Source organism: Arvicola amphibius, chromosome 5, assembly GCF_903992535.2.
Source record: "Arvicola amphibius chromosome 5, mArvAmp1.2, whole genome shotgun sequence".
Taxonomy (NCBI): Eukaryota; Metazoa; Chordata; class Mammalia; order Rodentia; family Cricetidae; genus Arvicola; species Arvicola amphibius.
The window spans coordinates 130,168,408-130,183,819 of record NC_052051.1 but is presented as its reverse complement, the minus strand read 5'-3'; the positions used below and the strand labels follow the sequence as shown (position 1 = coordinate 130,183,819).

Below are 15,412 nucleotides of genomic sequence, written 5' to 3'. Positions count from 1 at the left end.
GAGTGACAGGGGCAGGTGGATTTCTGTGAGTTCTAGGCCAGCCTGGACTACGTGGGAGAACCTGACCAAATATATGTATGTATGTATGTATGTATGTATGTATGTATGTATATATATATATAATATATATAATATATATTATATATATAACCAAAAATGATGACCCTCTTCAAATGTTCACCTAAATTTGATTCTTTGGTGGTCATTCTTTGTTTAAATGTTAATGTTTGCCAGTCTGTGTTTACTTAGCAAACTAAAATGGGAATGGGAAATTGAAAACCATACTCGGTAGGTAGCACATACACCAAAGTTGGAATATTGCAGAGACGATTAGCATAGCTCCTGCGAAAGGATGGCTGGCAAATTCGTAGAGCATTCCCTGTTTACCTTTGTGAAATCACAGAGGCAGCGGAAGGATGAATGTCCCTACAGCTTTAGCCTTCCCTGGAAAGAAAGCTTTTTGTCGGTTGTCACTGCCTCCGTGATGGAAATACTTGCCAGGTTCTTAAGAAGTCACTACCTGTTCAGGTGATGGTGGCGCAGGCCCTCCTTTAATCCCAGCACTTTGAAGGCAGAGATAAGTGGATCTCTGTGAGTTCAAGGCCAGCCTGGTCTACAGAGTGAGTTCCAGGACAGGCTCCAGAGCTACATGGAGAAACCGTGTCTCAAAAAACTACACACACACACACACACACACACACACACACACAATCACCTAAACGTGTGTTCTACTCAGGTGTTCAGATTGCAGTGACAGAATGGTGAGGGCACGTGATGAGTTTTCTACCCCTCTATGTTAATATATGAGTTCCTCTCAGATCTTTCTGGTCCCGTTTATCTCGTTTTATATGCTATTTGGCTGGATCCTTTTTGTTACCAGCATAAAATGTGTGTGGGGGAGGGAGCTAGCCTAAGATGCTCTGAAAATGATTTTTATAAATCTGCTTACACCAAGTCTAATACTTTCTATCTTAGCTTATATTAAAGGCTTAAGGTGCACTTTGAAAGACTACCACGTGAACCCACCAGCCTGCTGCAAGATTGCATTCATTATTTCCTGGTACCCACCAATCTTTTCCATGGCCCGGAGCTAGCATAGCTGCAGTGACTTCTGGGGGCTCATCCTGCCGGGTTTTATAGTGGTGGGAACTCTTACTAGCTGCCGTTTTTTGTGCCAGTGATCAGCTGACAACATGAGATCATTTGCCTTGTTAGAGTTCAGCTGTCTGGATATTAAATCTTAAACACCTAGAGTTTCTGACAATTGTTGTAAACACTGTGGAAACCAGAAGACTTTTATATGAACTGTTTATTTAGTCCACATCTTTACTAGAATATAACACTGACTATACTGATGCCTTGAAATAGATATTTTTAAAGGATTTATTCTATTTATTAAAATACGTGTGTGTGTGTGTGTGTGTGTGTGTGTGTGTGTGTGTGTTTGCCTGTGGAGGCCAGAGGTGTTGGATCTTCTCCCCTGGAGTTGGAGTTACAGCAGTTGTGAGCAGCCCCGCATGGGTGCTGGGAGCTTGAACTTAACTCCTCGGGGTACAGGTTTTTAACTGCTGTTTCCCCAGCCCCTCAAGTTGCTTTTTAGTCGGGTGAGTGCCTCGCCACCATACACCAGTAGAAGGCAAGAGTTAAACGGTCCTAAAGAGCTAGGTAATGATTTCTCTTTCATCTCCATGCATTCTAAAAGGTTTCTGGAGTCTCCCTCATTTGGAGTTTGTTGTTGCTTGTTTTGGGATGTAAAGGCTGAAGCTAACTGAATAAATAATTCTGTGCAGTGGGGTATAGTCGCCTCCATGTTATTTGAGCCTGAATGTGCGTGCATAATTGGAAAGATTATTGGAGAGAGAGTGTTTTGCTGTGGTAGATGTGGTTTAAATCCTAGCGCACAGCATAGCATTTAGTTTCTCAGCTTACCCACAAAATCTGTGACTCATTTAGTGAATGTGAAGATTTTTGTCCAGATGGTTAGGTTTAATTGTAAAAACTGGAAAGATTTCAAAGTACCCTTTGGGGGAGTGTGGGAAACGAGTAAACAACAAAGAAGAATTAAGAGTAACCATAAATCACTAAATATGGCATATATGTGTATTTTGTATTTATAAACACACACTCCTATAGACTTAAACACACACATACATGTGCATACAGGCGGGGGAAGATTAAAGAACCGATTCCAGCAGGACGAAGGGTTAGAATGTGGAAGGGGATGGTTGCATTAGATTGTGTTCCTAATACCTACGTGCTTAGCCTTCCCTGAGCTCTGAGCAGGCTTCCTCACAAGGGTGGCAAGTTCCCACTCCCTCATCACTGGCGATTCTTGGTTAAGGTCATTGGCTATTAACTCATTCAACACTAAAGTTGTCTGTGCTCTTGCCTTAGACTTGCCCTAGAAGCCTAGGCCAGCATGCTCCATTGCCACTGCCGCTGGGTAGCCCAGAGATGGAGGAAGTTTGCTTTCAGCACCCATTTCTTCACACATTTTGCATATGATAGCTATGCCAGAGTGAGTCAAACTGTTTAAGACCTGCCCTTTCCAATCACGTCTGACGCCGATGGGCCCCGAAAGCACAGGCATGGACTATCTAATGCTTTGTAGTCAGGATACTGATGACCTAATTCATGACCTCATAAATTACCCTTCATTTCCCCAGTAAATTTTCTTTGAAGTTGGTCGGCTAATAGATTCTACACTGAACTCTTTTTTTTGTATTACCTAGATTTATAGGGAGAGAAAGAAATGATATATCAATGACTTCAGGAAATAGTCGGACAGAAGGGGAGGCCGTGTGGCTATCGAGAATGTTTGTTTTGTTTGAGCAAAGTGGGCATGGGCTCTGGAAAATGGTCTGTCAGGAAGCAACACAGACATATTTCTTGCACAGGAATAGAAATGCACCAGACATCGGAAAGTATAGAGGAGTGAGCTAAGAGCGCTAAATCAATCTGTTATACTTACCTTATGCCGGTTGCTTTTTTGATAATGGGATCTGTAAAACAGTCCAAGGTTTGAGACTGAGATTGTTTTGCATGAAAGGAAGATTATCAAAAAGGGCCAGTATTGGTATGGTGATTTTTCAGGTTATAAGAGAGAGTGCTTCCTGTGTGGGAGGAAGTTGAACTCTGTGGTGTTGGAGAGCAGGGTTAGCCGAAGGTTCTCCACCCTGATGTGAAAGTGATCTTTGCCTTGCTCCCCTTGGCTAAACTCCTACAAAAATGCCTTTCTCTATCTTCTGATAGACTCCTATCTGTTGATAGTCTGGTTTTTCTTCCACTGTTTATCAAGAGCTTTGACGTCCAGTAGCAATCTTTTGGAAGGCTCTCAATGGTGATTTTGAGATAGTGCTCACAGGTCCACAGCAAATGGACTGATAAAGACCAGAGAGAATGAGGCTCACTGTAGGGAGTGTCTGGTGGGGAGACACGTGGGAGGGTGTGGTTGCTGTCTTCTGAAGCTCTTGGAAGGGTCGTCTTTTCTTCCTATGTGTCCTGATGATTTCAGAATCAGCTTGTTCGATTCTTTTCCTACCTCCTCTCTCTTTCTTTCTTCTTCTTTCCCTCCCCTCGTCCTTCTCCCCAACCTAGGACCTCATTCATACTAGGAAATGCACTATCACTGAGTCACATCCCCTGTCCGTTCTCTCGAGATTTCTTTTAATATGGCATTACGAATGTAAGTGGTAAGATTGAAGCAGAATGTGACATTCCTCCCCCCCCCCCCGAATTTTCAAACCTTTTATAACTTAATGTAGAGAGTATGGTTCAAATGGAGATCCTGAGCATGGATGCAGTCAGTTATTCAAGTGCACTGTGAGACTACTTGAGAGTACTATTCATGCTGTTTCTTTCTGTATTTTGTCTTTGTTATGAACTTCATATATGTATGTATATATGTGAATATATATGTATATATGTTAATATATATATTGCCCAGTTATGTTGTAGTTTCTAGAAATTATTGAGATTTCTCATGAACCTTACAATTAATTCCAGAAATGGAAATAAGAATAGTATACATTACTGATGAGGTAAGGATTGCCTTATACAGTTCAGGATACAAGGACACGGTGGGTTGAAGAAGATGGGGTTTGTCCAAGCAGCGGTACATTTTACTTTATACCAAGCCTTGATTTGGACAATGGAAGTTAGGGTTGACAGAGCACAGGGTTGCATTCTTTTCTGTTAGAAATTCTGCATTATCTTAAGACACAGTGTTGTGGAATATCAGTTGAAGATGTGTTACATTTGTTTATCCTGTGCAACATTTGTTTCATTATGGTACATTTGTTTAACTCTGTGAAGCTGTGTTGCTTTGCCTGTCTAAAACACCTGGTTGGTCTAATAAAGAGCAGAATAGCCAGTAGCTAGGCAGGAAAAAGGATAGGCGGGGCTGGCAGGCAGAGAGAATAAATAGGAGGGGAAATCTGGGAGGAAATAATCAAGGAATGAGAGAGAGAAGAAAGACACCAGGGGCCAGCCACCCAGCTACACAGCAAGCCATGGAGTAAGAAGTAAAGGCAGATATATAGAGAATAGAGAAAGATAAAAGCCCAGAGACAAAAGATGGATGGAATAATTTAAGAAAAGCTAGAAATAAGCCAAGCTAAGCCAGGGCATTCATAAAAAAGAATAAACCTCCCTGTGATTATTTGGGAGTTGGGTGGTGGGCCCCTCAAAGGGCCAAAAGAGTAAAAAAATCAACATACAAAACCACACAGTGGAAAAGAGGGTCACTAGAAAAATGTAGATTCGCCCTGCTTGTGAACTACTTTTGGGGATGTTTAAGACTTTCAGTGACAAGAAGTTGCTCCAGTGGAAGAGGTTGAATCTCTGAGGCTGAGGTGGCTGTGGTTTGAAGCTGTTTTATAAAGAGCCCTGTCAAATATACGCTTGGGATGGAAGAGGAAAAGCAGTTGGAGCAGAAAGAGCTGCGCCAGCAGACCCAGCAAGTGATGCTGAGCTCGAGGGGGCTTGAGCTTGGAATCTGAATTGATTGGTTTGGATACAAGCACTATTTTTTTGGATGTGCTTCCTAGCCTTTTTCTTGGCTGACTGGACATGCTGTTAAATCCCCTCAGATAACACACAAGGCATGTGTTTTGCACAGACCGTGTCCAGATTGGACTGGGATCTGGGCCTAGCCTGGTCATGCAGGGCCTTGTAGGCCATGGTTAAGGAGTTCAAATCCTGGTTGGAGTAAAATATGCTTCCAGATTTTAAGCACAGGAATAACATGATTTAGTTTTGTTTTTTAAAAAAAACTTCCTTCAATGGTTCTTCGGTATGGGGAGCTGATTGCCAGAGGTCCAGTGAAATTAGTTACAGGACTGCTTATGAAGCCCCAGGAGACACAGAGATGTCTTTGTCAGTTATAGAGTTTGGCTGAAAGTCCTCACGTTGTTCAAAGGGAAAGATGGAGTAGAAATTGATCTGGAGTTGTGTAATAGTGAGAGTTAAGGCTGGCACTAAATGGGATGGGGGTGGGGTCGGTAGAATCAAGAGTTATGAACTCCCTTTTAATTTATTTTGGGCCTTATGTATTCCTGACTGGCTACAATAAACAGCTGAGGATGACCTTGAACTTCCGATCACCCTGTCCTCACCCTCGAGTGTTGTCTTGACAGGCACACACCAGTGCACTCAGCTATGATACACTTAAAAAAAAATATATATATATATGTATAATATATGTATATATATATACATATATATAAACTTATTTTTATTTTATGTGCATTGATGTTTTGCCTGCATATATTTCTGTGTGAGGGTATTAGATCTTGGAATTAGAGACAGTTGTGAGCTGCCATGTAGGTGCTGGGAATTGAACCCATCTTCTCTGGAAGAGCAGTCAGTTGCTCTTAAATGCTGAGCTATCTGCCCAGCCCTATTTGGACACAGTCTGAGGCAAACTGATGTTGGTGAGGTTCATTCATTCAGTTAGATGTTTAGGGTTAGCACAAATTAGGTTAAACCTGAAGAAACTGATGTCGAGGTTGGTGGCTGTGAGAAGTCACCCAGAGCATGAGTGTCCTTAGGAAAGACAGAGACCAGAGCTGAGCCATGGAGTATTAAGAGGAGCCCCGGGCACACATACTGTAGAAGAGGAAACCCCAGGCAATCTGGTGTTTCTGGAAAGCAAGTATAGAAATTCCATCCACGTGGCTCTGATCATCTGTGCCAAATGGTGCCAGGGACTCAGGTTAAGATGGGAATCAGAGTCAACAGCTGCTGAGCTCCACAATTGTTGTCCTTACTGAAACACAGGGCAGGGAGACACAAAACATCACTGAAAGACTTAGCATAGTTCATAAATGGTGGAAAATCAGAACATATCGATACTTCTTACATGGCTTGACATAGGGACAGAAGTACTTTGTTATTTACCAGAGAGGGGATGTAGCTGTGGCCGAGCTCAGCTGATCGAGTACTTTCCCAGCTTTCCCAGAGCCCCACCATAGATCCACAGAGTCTTCCTTAGCTGTGAAGCAAGTTCAAGGACAGCCTAGGACACGTGAGACCCTGTCTTGAAAAGGAGGCAGGAAAAAAACCATCAATTTCAAAGTGTAACGAACTTTTAATTACCTGTTTGTGAGCTCCTGTGGAAGCCGGGTGGGGGGATAGAATTATATCAAAGTGAAGGCTTAATAAATGCTCTTTTGTGGGCCCGAGGGTCAGGGTAGGGAGACTGGGCACCTGGGGGCTGCCTCTAACATTTGTAGTTGAACAAGTCATCTATGGAAGGATGGAGTATAGTCACACACAGAGGGTCGACAGTATTTGTGGCTGAAAAACAAAACAGCCCCTTTGGATTAAAACAACAACAACGTCTAGCAAATATTTTGTTTGTTTGCTTTTGTTTTTTGATACTGGTTTTTATGTGTATCTTTGGTGCTTGTCCTAAAACTAACTCTGTAGTTAGCTGGCCTCGAACTCTCAGAGATCCGCCTGCCTCTGCTTCCCAAGTGCTGGCATTAAAGGTGTGTGCCACCACTGGCCAGCAGTATCTAGCAAAGTTTGCTGGAGACTGCACAGGTTTGCACATGCTAAGCATGCTGGGAAGCTACACCCCTGGCCAGGAAAATTTTATTTCACCATCTGTGTGGGTTGTTACAGTGTTGGGAACTTAGAAATTTCTTTAGTAGAGATGTTGTAGACAACAGTTGTATCCATTTTCGTTTTCATTCCTCCTTTGGTTTAGGGATCTTTGACTATTTTGTGTTCAGGTTATACGTGCATCTGCATGCCTCAATTTATTTATCCATTCATGCCTTTATCCTTTTCTTCATTGAAATTTTGAATGCCTGTGCCTGGGTCTCTAAGGCACAGTAGTGAGCAAGTCAAGTCTCTCCCCTGTGAAGCAAATATTCTAATTTCTTATGGAGAAACCCTTTTTGTTTCATGGTGGTGTGTGTTGTAAGGGAAAATCCAGCAGGGGAGGATGGAACTGCTAGGTGGGAGAATTTATATGTGTTTGTGTTTGAGTAGGGCTTGAGTACAGTCAAGAGGCATTTGATCTGGGGATGGGATGAAGATCCCAGAGTACAATCCCCGAGGTGGAAAGTGTTTGTGTGCCTGAGGAGATACAGTTTCCAGAGTGGCTTGAGCTGATTGATGGAGAGCAGAGAACACGGAGGGGCAATGGTGGGGGGGCAGGCTGTGGTCTCAGTGGTCTTAGCTAATCTTCTGACCATTTTGATTTTTCATTTCTAAGTGGTGAAGGGAGATAGAGGTATTATCTTGTGTGAATTATGTCCACTGATTCCACACGGAACACTGCCAATCCTGCGGGTTATGGGGAATGGGCAAGCTAGAACCTTCCTTAGAAAACATGGATTTTTTTTTTCCTGAGGGAGGGTTTTCTAGGTTCTAGGTGTTCACATGTGAACACACATCTTTATAAATATGTACAGTCTCACAGTCAACAGCACAGGCACACACACATACTTTAGAAACACATACATGCATTCGTACACATAACCACACACCTTATAAACACACGCACTCATACATGCACACACTTGCACATGTCCACTTTATAAACACATAGCTGCACACACATAACCACCCAAGCACACACACTTAATAGACACACGCACTCTCACACACAAACACACATGCACACACTCGCACATACATACTTTATATGCTGTCACTTTATCAATAAAATTGGTTATTATTACATTTACAAACAACAGCTTTAAAAATGATGGGGTGATGCTATGAAGACCGATCTCTTGGGGCTCTGCTTTCACACCCTCTGCTTTCACGCTCCCATGGAGTTTAACATGTTGGGTGATGTCCCACAGGTCATTAACCCCGGCACTCAGAAGGCTGAGGCAGGAGGATCACAACTCAGAGGCTAGCCTGGGCAACACAGTGAGGCCTTGTCACAAACAAACACTGAAGCAGAAGAGCATGTCTCCAACTTTGAGACTAGCCTGAGCAAATTAGTGGCGCTTAGTCAGTTGCCGTTCTGTTCCGCTGCGCTTGATGCAGACTCTTGTCTGTGGTCCAGGCTGGCCTCAAACGGGAGATTCCCCTTCCTCAGACTTAAACTCATTCTTAAATGACTTTAAAAAGTTTTAAAAATCAGTACAAGAGTCTGGAGAAGCGGAAGTTGTAATTATCTATCTCATCATGGGAATGGGACATTCTTTCCTCAATCCCTCATCCTTCCCAGCCGGCTCCCTAGAGCCAGTCCTCATTAAGCTCCATTGTCTTTCTTGAAGTGGTCCCTTTCTGCCAATCATACAGGTCTGTCCTTCTCATCTCCTGCACAAATGAGAGCGCATTAAAGAAACTGATCTGCACATTGGCCTTTCGCTTGGCTGTGTTCCGAGAGTCACTCTTTTACCTTGGGTTCCGCAATTTAGCATTCAAACTATTGGCAGTATTTTTCCATTATTACACAAAATGTCCTGGTGAACAACTTCTCATTTATACATCTCAAAATTTAATTTTCCTTCCACACAATTGTATGTTGTTGATCATCCAACACTAGAACATACAATGTGTGTTTCACTGCAGTTTACCACCATGGGTTATGATTTTCTGGCTTTAATGTTAATCTGATAGCAATTTACCCGAATTTCAATTTGTAGTTTTTATTAGTTTAAGTCATTGTATCTTAGTATTTTCTTAAGCATTGAGAACTTGTAATCTTTGCCTGGTTTTATAGTAACCCAGACACTACTTGATGTTAAAATATTTCCGATATTTCAGATGTATGTTAACTAAACATATCAATTTTTTACATTTTGCACATTTCTTGCTCATACCCATCCTTTCACACTTGTGCACCCTTGAGGTCTAGCAAGCCTCTATGGTGGGTGGTTTGCAATTTTTTTTATAATTTATTTTTATTTCATGGTGTTTTGCCTGCATGTATGTCTGTGCGAGAGTGTCAGACCCCCTGGAACTGGAGTTACAGACAGTTGTAAGCTGCCATGCTTTCAACTGCTGAGCCATCTCTTCAGCCCCCTGCAAATATTTTTTTCCCATCTCTTAGGACTGGTTTGTGTTTATTCAAGTCCCCCACCTTCTCCCAACTACTACCCCGGTGCAAAAAATCTGAAACTGTGTATCAAGTCCATAATTATTTTCCTTTCATGGCTGCTGGGCACTGCATCAGTTTAGGGAGACCTTGCTTATTCCAGGATTATCGAATTGTTCTCTACTGCTAGTCTAGTGCTCTAACTCTCTTTGAAGTCCTTTTGCTTGTTTTGTTTTATTGAGCCGTGGTCTCATTACATAGTCCTGACTGTTCTGTAGACAGGGCTGACCTCGAACCTACAGGGATCTGCCTGCCTCTCCCTCCTGGCTTCTGAGATTACAGAGGAGACGTGCTCCACCACGCCTGACTTGAACTTAACACTTTGATCAGAGTTGTACATCTCAATTACCCAAGGAATGCTTAACACCCTCCTCCCCCATTTCCCTGCTCCTCCCTGCCCTGCCCTGCCCCTCCTTTCTGCGAGTTTAGATAAAGATTCAAACGCCTCTCCCTCTCTCTCTCTCTCTCTCTCTCTCTCTCTCTCTCTCTCTCTCTCTCTCCTTTCTTCCCTTTTAAGAATGGTTATTCGAATCTACTTGTAGAAAAGATAACTCGTTATACAAAAATCTCCCTAGTACTGCTTTAAATACCAGTTCAGGAAGGTGTTTGGCAGATGTGGCCATATGAGTGGTGACCAGGTAGGTTTAACCCCAGGTAGATTTATGGCCAGGACACACTTACTTCTACTTCCTTGAATCCTGCAGCAGGAACTCCATTGCACAAATGACCTGCTTATGTAGTAAAATTGAGCTGAGCCGGGCTGTGCTTTGCTGGCCCTTTCAGCTGAGCAGTTCAGAACCTGGCCATGGCAAGGGGAGATGTTTAGGGAGTGTCCAAATGCTCAGTTGCATGGATTTCCTCCACAGTCTACCTGTGCAGGTCATTTTCTTCTGGTCAGCAGTGCTTTGACTTCTCTCATGTTAATGAGCAAAAGCCATTGTTTGGGGGTCCTGTTTTTCTGTTTTTCTTTCTTTCTGGGACTGCATTTTCTGAATGTCCCTCCATTTCCCCCAAGAGCCTTAATCTCCATCCCCATTTCTGCTTTAGGCTCTGTGGATGAAAGTCTGATATGTGCACCTTTTCCATTTTGTTCTGGGATCTGTGCATGCAAATTTCCCCTTGTGAGCTGGGAGACCCCTGAGGACACTCTTACTTATTTTTATCACTGTCAGTACTTGTTGAGCAGTGCTCCCTGGCAGTCACGGGTTAGAGGAGGGTCTTCAGTGTGGCTCCCGTGGGTCTTTCCTATGAGATCACAGGCATAGACACTGTTAGAAATGGTGTGGGTTTTTGTCTGTCTTGCATTTACATGTACTTATAATTTTTTACAAGTGCCATTATTTATGTAATTGGTTGGACTGCATCTGCTTCCCAAGTCGGGTAGGGCCTATCTGTTGAATTGTAAAGAGCAAAGATAAAGATGATTTACTCAGAAAGTGTATGCTGTGTCAGAATACCAGATCGCAGTGACTGTCCTGTATGTTGGGAGACTTTTGTTTGATGGGTTCTTTGTTAGCCACAAAACCCCCAGGGCTAAAACGGACAGCCACTCTTGCAAATACGAAAAGAAAATACCCGCAATATTCAAATGAAAGAGAGAGTTGCCTATAGGAAAGTTTACACCAAAGCCAGCCTGATTTGCAAAGGGAAAAACGGGGTGCAGGAGACTGGGGAAATGACTAAGGGTGAAAAGTTTGCTATGTATGAGTGAGGCCCTGAATTCAGATTGTCAGCACCCAATTAAAAAGCCAGGTATAACAGTGCTCACCTGTACATCTGGCCTGGGATGGTACAGCCAGTATTTTCTGGGGGCACTGGCCAGCCAGTCTAGCAGAAATGGAGGGTTCTGGGTCTAGTGATAAACATTATCTCAAAATTTAAGGTAGAATGTGATTGACGAAGATACCCAAAGTCAGCTTCAGGCCCTGCCCATGTGTACACCCAAATGTGTGCATATACACACAGGCACAAAAAATAGCTAATCTTTGTGTCTGGAGTGTGATGAGATCTTAGCAAATCAAGCATGAATTTAGCCGTTTCTCTCTATGCTAAAATTCATGAAAGAACTTGAAACATTACCCTATCTGAGGGGTTCTGTATGGCATATGTCATCATTGTGCACCTATGTAATCATTAGCCATAACTGTGGTTGAAAAGAACAGTGGTTTTGGTGGGTATGCATGATAGCATACGTTCAGGAGTCAGAGGCAGGCAGATCTCTGTGAGTTTGAGGCCAGCCTGGTCTTTATAGCAAGTTAAAGTCAGCTAAAGATTTACATGTAAATGGAGACTGAGCTTTCGTCCAGGCTGCCCAGACCTGAATAATCACACAGAAACTATTTTAGTCACAACACTGTTTGTCCAATGACTCAGACATATTCCTAGCTAGCTCTTACATCTTAAATTAAATAATTTCTATTAATCTGTGTATTGCTATGAGGCTGTGGCTTATAGGTAACTCTGCCTACTCTTTATCTTTGTTTGAACTTCTGGCCTACCTTTACTCTGCTAAGCCATTGCCCAAACAGCTTTCTTTATTCCTCAACCAATAAAAGCAACACATATACAGAAGGACATCCCACATCATCTCCCCTTTTCTGTTTAATTGAAAGGAAGGCTTTAACTTTACATAATAAAGTTACATATAACAAAACAGGTATCAAGCAAAGAATTATAGTTACACTTCTTAGTTTATTTGGATCTGGCAAAATTAAAGAAAATACGCTACCATCTATCTTATCTCTGTGAGTCTAAGGTTTCATTTCTAATTTATCTTTTATCATAACTAAGGAAAACTATGTCTATAACTGTCTGTCCTCAACTCCATTAAAGATGTGTTAGATTACCTACATAACCAGGAAGTGCTTTGAAAGCAACTTCTAAAACTCTAGAATTGACAAAGACATCTCGCTACTTGGACAGTCACCCAAAGTTCTTTTGCAACACTGGGGCATCCATCTTCAGCCTACAGACCCAGAGAATCTGGTATATTTTTCAGTGAAGCAGGAAATTGGAAGATCTGTTTTGACCTGTACTGGATAAGTTCATCAGTTGCTTTCTTCTGTATCCTATAGAATGTCTGACAGTTTTTTCTGTGGAGCAGGAACACTGAAGGACCATCCCAGTTTTTGGCAAGTTCAGTAGTCACTTTCCTGTCGGTCCTGCATGTCCAGTTCATATAACATACCATCAAGCAGTCTAGACAAGAGCAGTTTCTTGCTCAAAATGACTAGCCTTGTCACACTGAAGGCAAATTCCATAATGAGTTTCTTCATTGTCCATCAACCTCTCTGAAGTAATTGGTGCTGCCAGAAGCAGACATGTCTCACTGTTGAGAAAAGTCTTAAGTTCTTAAAACATTTTAAATGCTATATTCTGTAGGGAATAACTACACAGCCCCTGTTTTTAAAAACAAAGCAAACATTACAGGTACAATAACAACAACAACAACAACAGATAGTTTGAGCAATACTGGTGGAGGAGAGAATTCTTGCTATGAAATATTGAAACAGAGGAAGCCCAGTGATGGGGAAGTCTCTGCATCTTTTGTGTAACCTGCTGATAGCATCTTCAGAACCTGGGGAGAGCTCCCATTATATTTCCCTTAAATTTCCCAGACACATTACTTACTTAGAAGCCTATTTCTTTTCTAATAAGTAAAAGTAGTCCATTCTTTTTAATCTTGATACAATAATTTTTAATTTTGTTGCCCAAGGAATGTTTCTTGACTTCAGGAACCCCTGTAATTATGTTTAAAGACTTTCAAAGCAGTATCTTATTGGTTTTTATGACAATTTTCAGAGACCTTAAGAGGCTGTCATCACTGGTTTGCAGGCAAAGACACTCTGGTTTTTGATGAATGTCAGAACCCTGGGTCTACAAAGAGATCCTTCTTTTGTTTTCTCTATGTAGTCCTGGCTGTCTTGGAATTCACCACATAGACCAAGCTGGCCTCAGCTCACAGAGATCCACCTGTCTCTGCCTCCTGAGTGCTGGGATTAAAGGAGTCACCACACTTGACTGAAGTTTGCTGTCATGAAAAAGTGGCACAACCCTTGCCTGAACTACCTCCTGATTGCCTCTAGGTTAGCAAGTTAGGTTTTCAACTGAGCATCCCTGGGTCCTGTCTCTAGGGATTAGGAGAAAGGACAATTATACAAAAGTACAAACCGGAGCTTCTGTGACTGCCAGGCTTCTTAAACTCTAGGAAGTGTTTGAACCCAAGTGCGGACACCTTGATTTAAAATTGCTCGTCAACAAGCCCTTGAATTAAGTGACTTACTGGGGACCAAACAACCCGACTACAGAAAAGTAACAGGAACCCCTTGCTTCGTTTCCTTTTTCTAATGTTTTCCCCACCACCCCACGATGATTTTTAAATGAATAACAACAGATGAAATAATAGGAAAGCACTTTGTAAATGAACCGTCTTTCACAAATGCAAGCACAAGCCAATCTGCAAGTGGTGGGGAGACCCAGACCACACATTTTGCAGTGGCTTCTGTTCATATATGAGGGAGCCTGCTGGAACCCCACTAAACAATTCGTGGCCAGCTGTTTGCTTTAACCTGATTATTGACAAAAATACAGCCCTTCTCACTGGCAGCAAGTTAAATACTGATAGACCTAAAATGAGTGCTGTGCCTCTGATACTCATTTCTGTAAATGATACCTGTGTGGCTGGTGAGAACGGGTTTAATTCTAGCCCTAGAAATATCTGTGAATTTATATTCGTTTTCCTGAGAGAGCTGGAGAGAAGGCATGGACATCTTAGCACACATTGTGATTTCTTCGACAATGGGAAGCACTGTGTTAATTTGGAGAAACTCATTAGTGTGTAGGTTAGTGCTAGTGGTGCCTCTTAATTAAATTTCAGTGGATGGAAGAAGTATTAGGAACAGAATACATAGGAGACTTTACAGAATTTCTGATGGAGGTAAGCCAGTGGCCATTTCTCCTGTGCATGCTAATTTAAAAAGAATTCAGTGACGATTCAGTTTGTGTCACCCTGGCATTTGCAAGGGGACATGAAGAAGTCGTGCTTGTCCTTATTCACCAGATAGCAGTTTGCAGACCCTTACAAGCTCCCATATGGTAGCGAAAAACATCTTCCAAGAAATTGGCAGGGTTGCACTTTGTAGCTGATGCCAGCTTCTTCCTGGGCTCAATTCAACAGAGAGAAGGCAAAGGGGAAAAAAATCCTTGTGTTAGTGGCTGAATTACTCTGACAAGCTTGCACATCGCCCCTCCTCTTATTAATATTCTTTTTGATGTGAGCTTGTAAAACAGAGGATTGGCTGTTAATCTCCAAGATCTCAAGGGCTTTTGGCAGTGGCCCATAATTGATGTGTTCACATGGCTGTTGTCTGCCTACTAATGATTAGACAGCCGTGTTATCTACCAGCTAAATCAGTGTTGCTTATAAAATCACGCTTGATAAACTGAAGTTTCATTTCTTCAAAGAGTCCGTACCGAACTGCCAGGGGCATTTCATGATTCTCTGACAGCTTAGATTAGGTTTATTTCTCATTTCTGTCTGACAAAATATTAGACTCCCTCATGCAAGCGAAGGAGAATTTGTTTTGTTTCGCTAACGAGGCAGTTGGAGGATGATAAAGCAGTGAAAGATGACCAGTTCCCTCCTGAAGGATGTGCAGACGGGGTGGCAGATGGAATTTTCACGAGCGTTGCCATCCTTCAAGGTGGCATAGTGAGAGACAAAGGGCCGAGAACGTTCTGAGAATGTGGGCCTGTGCTCGGATTGTGACATGTGGCCGGGGCAGGGTAACCAGAACTGTGAGGTTACAGTGACCATTCAGTAACAGTGTGTGCCGAGCCCTGTGT

At 42.4% G+C, this 15,412-nt stretch overlaps 1 protein-coding gene and 1 non-coding gene across 3 annotated transcripts in view; both read left to right on the top strand.

The window, feature by feature from the left end:
* Window positions 1-15,412, top strand: part of Znf608 (zinc finger protein 608) — a 110,953-nt gene that overhangs the window by 17,780 nt on the left and 77,761 nt on the right. The gene's annotated exons all lie outside the window — the stretch shown is intronic.
* On the top strand, window positions 282-387 carry LOC119815918. The gene has a single exon (XR_005285595.1). It is a non-coding gene; the product is annotated as a U6 spliceosomal RNA (small nuclear RNA).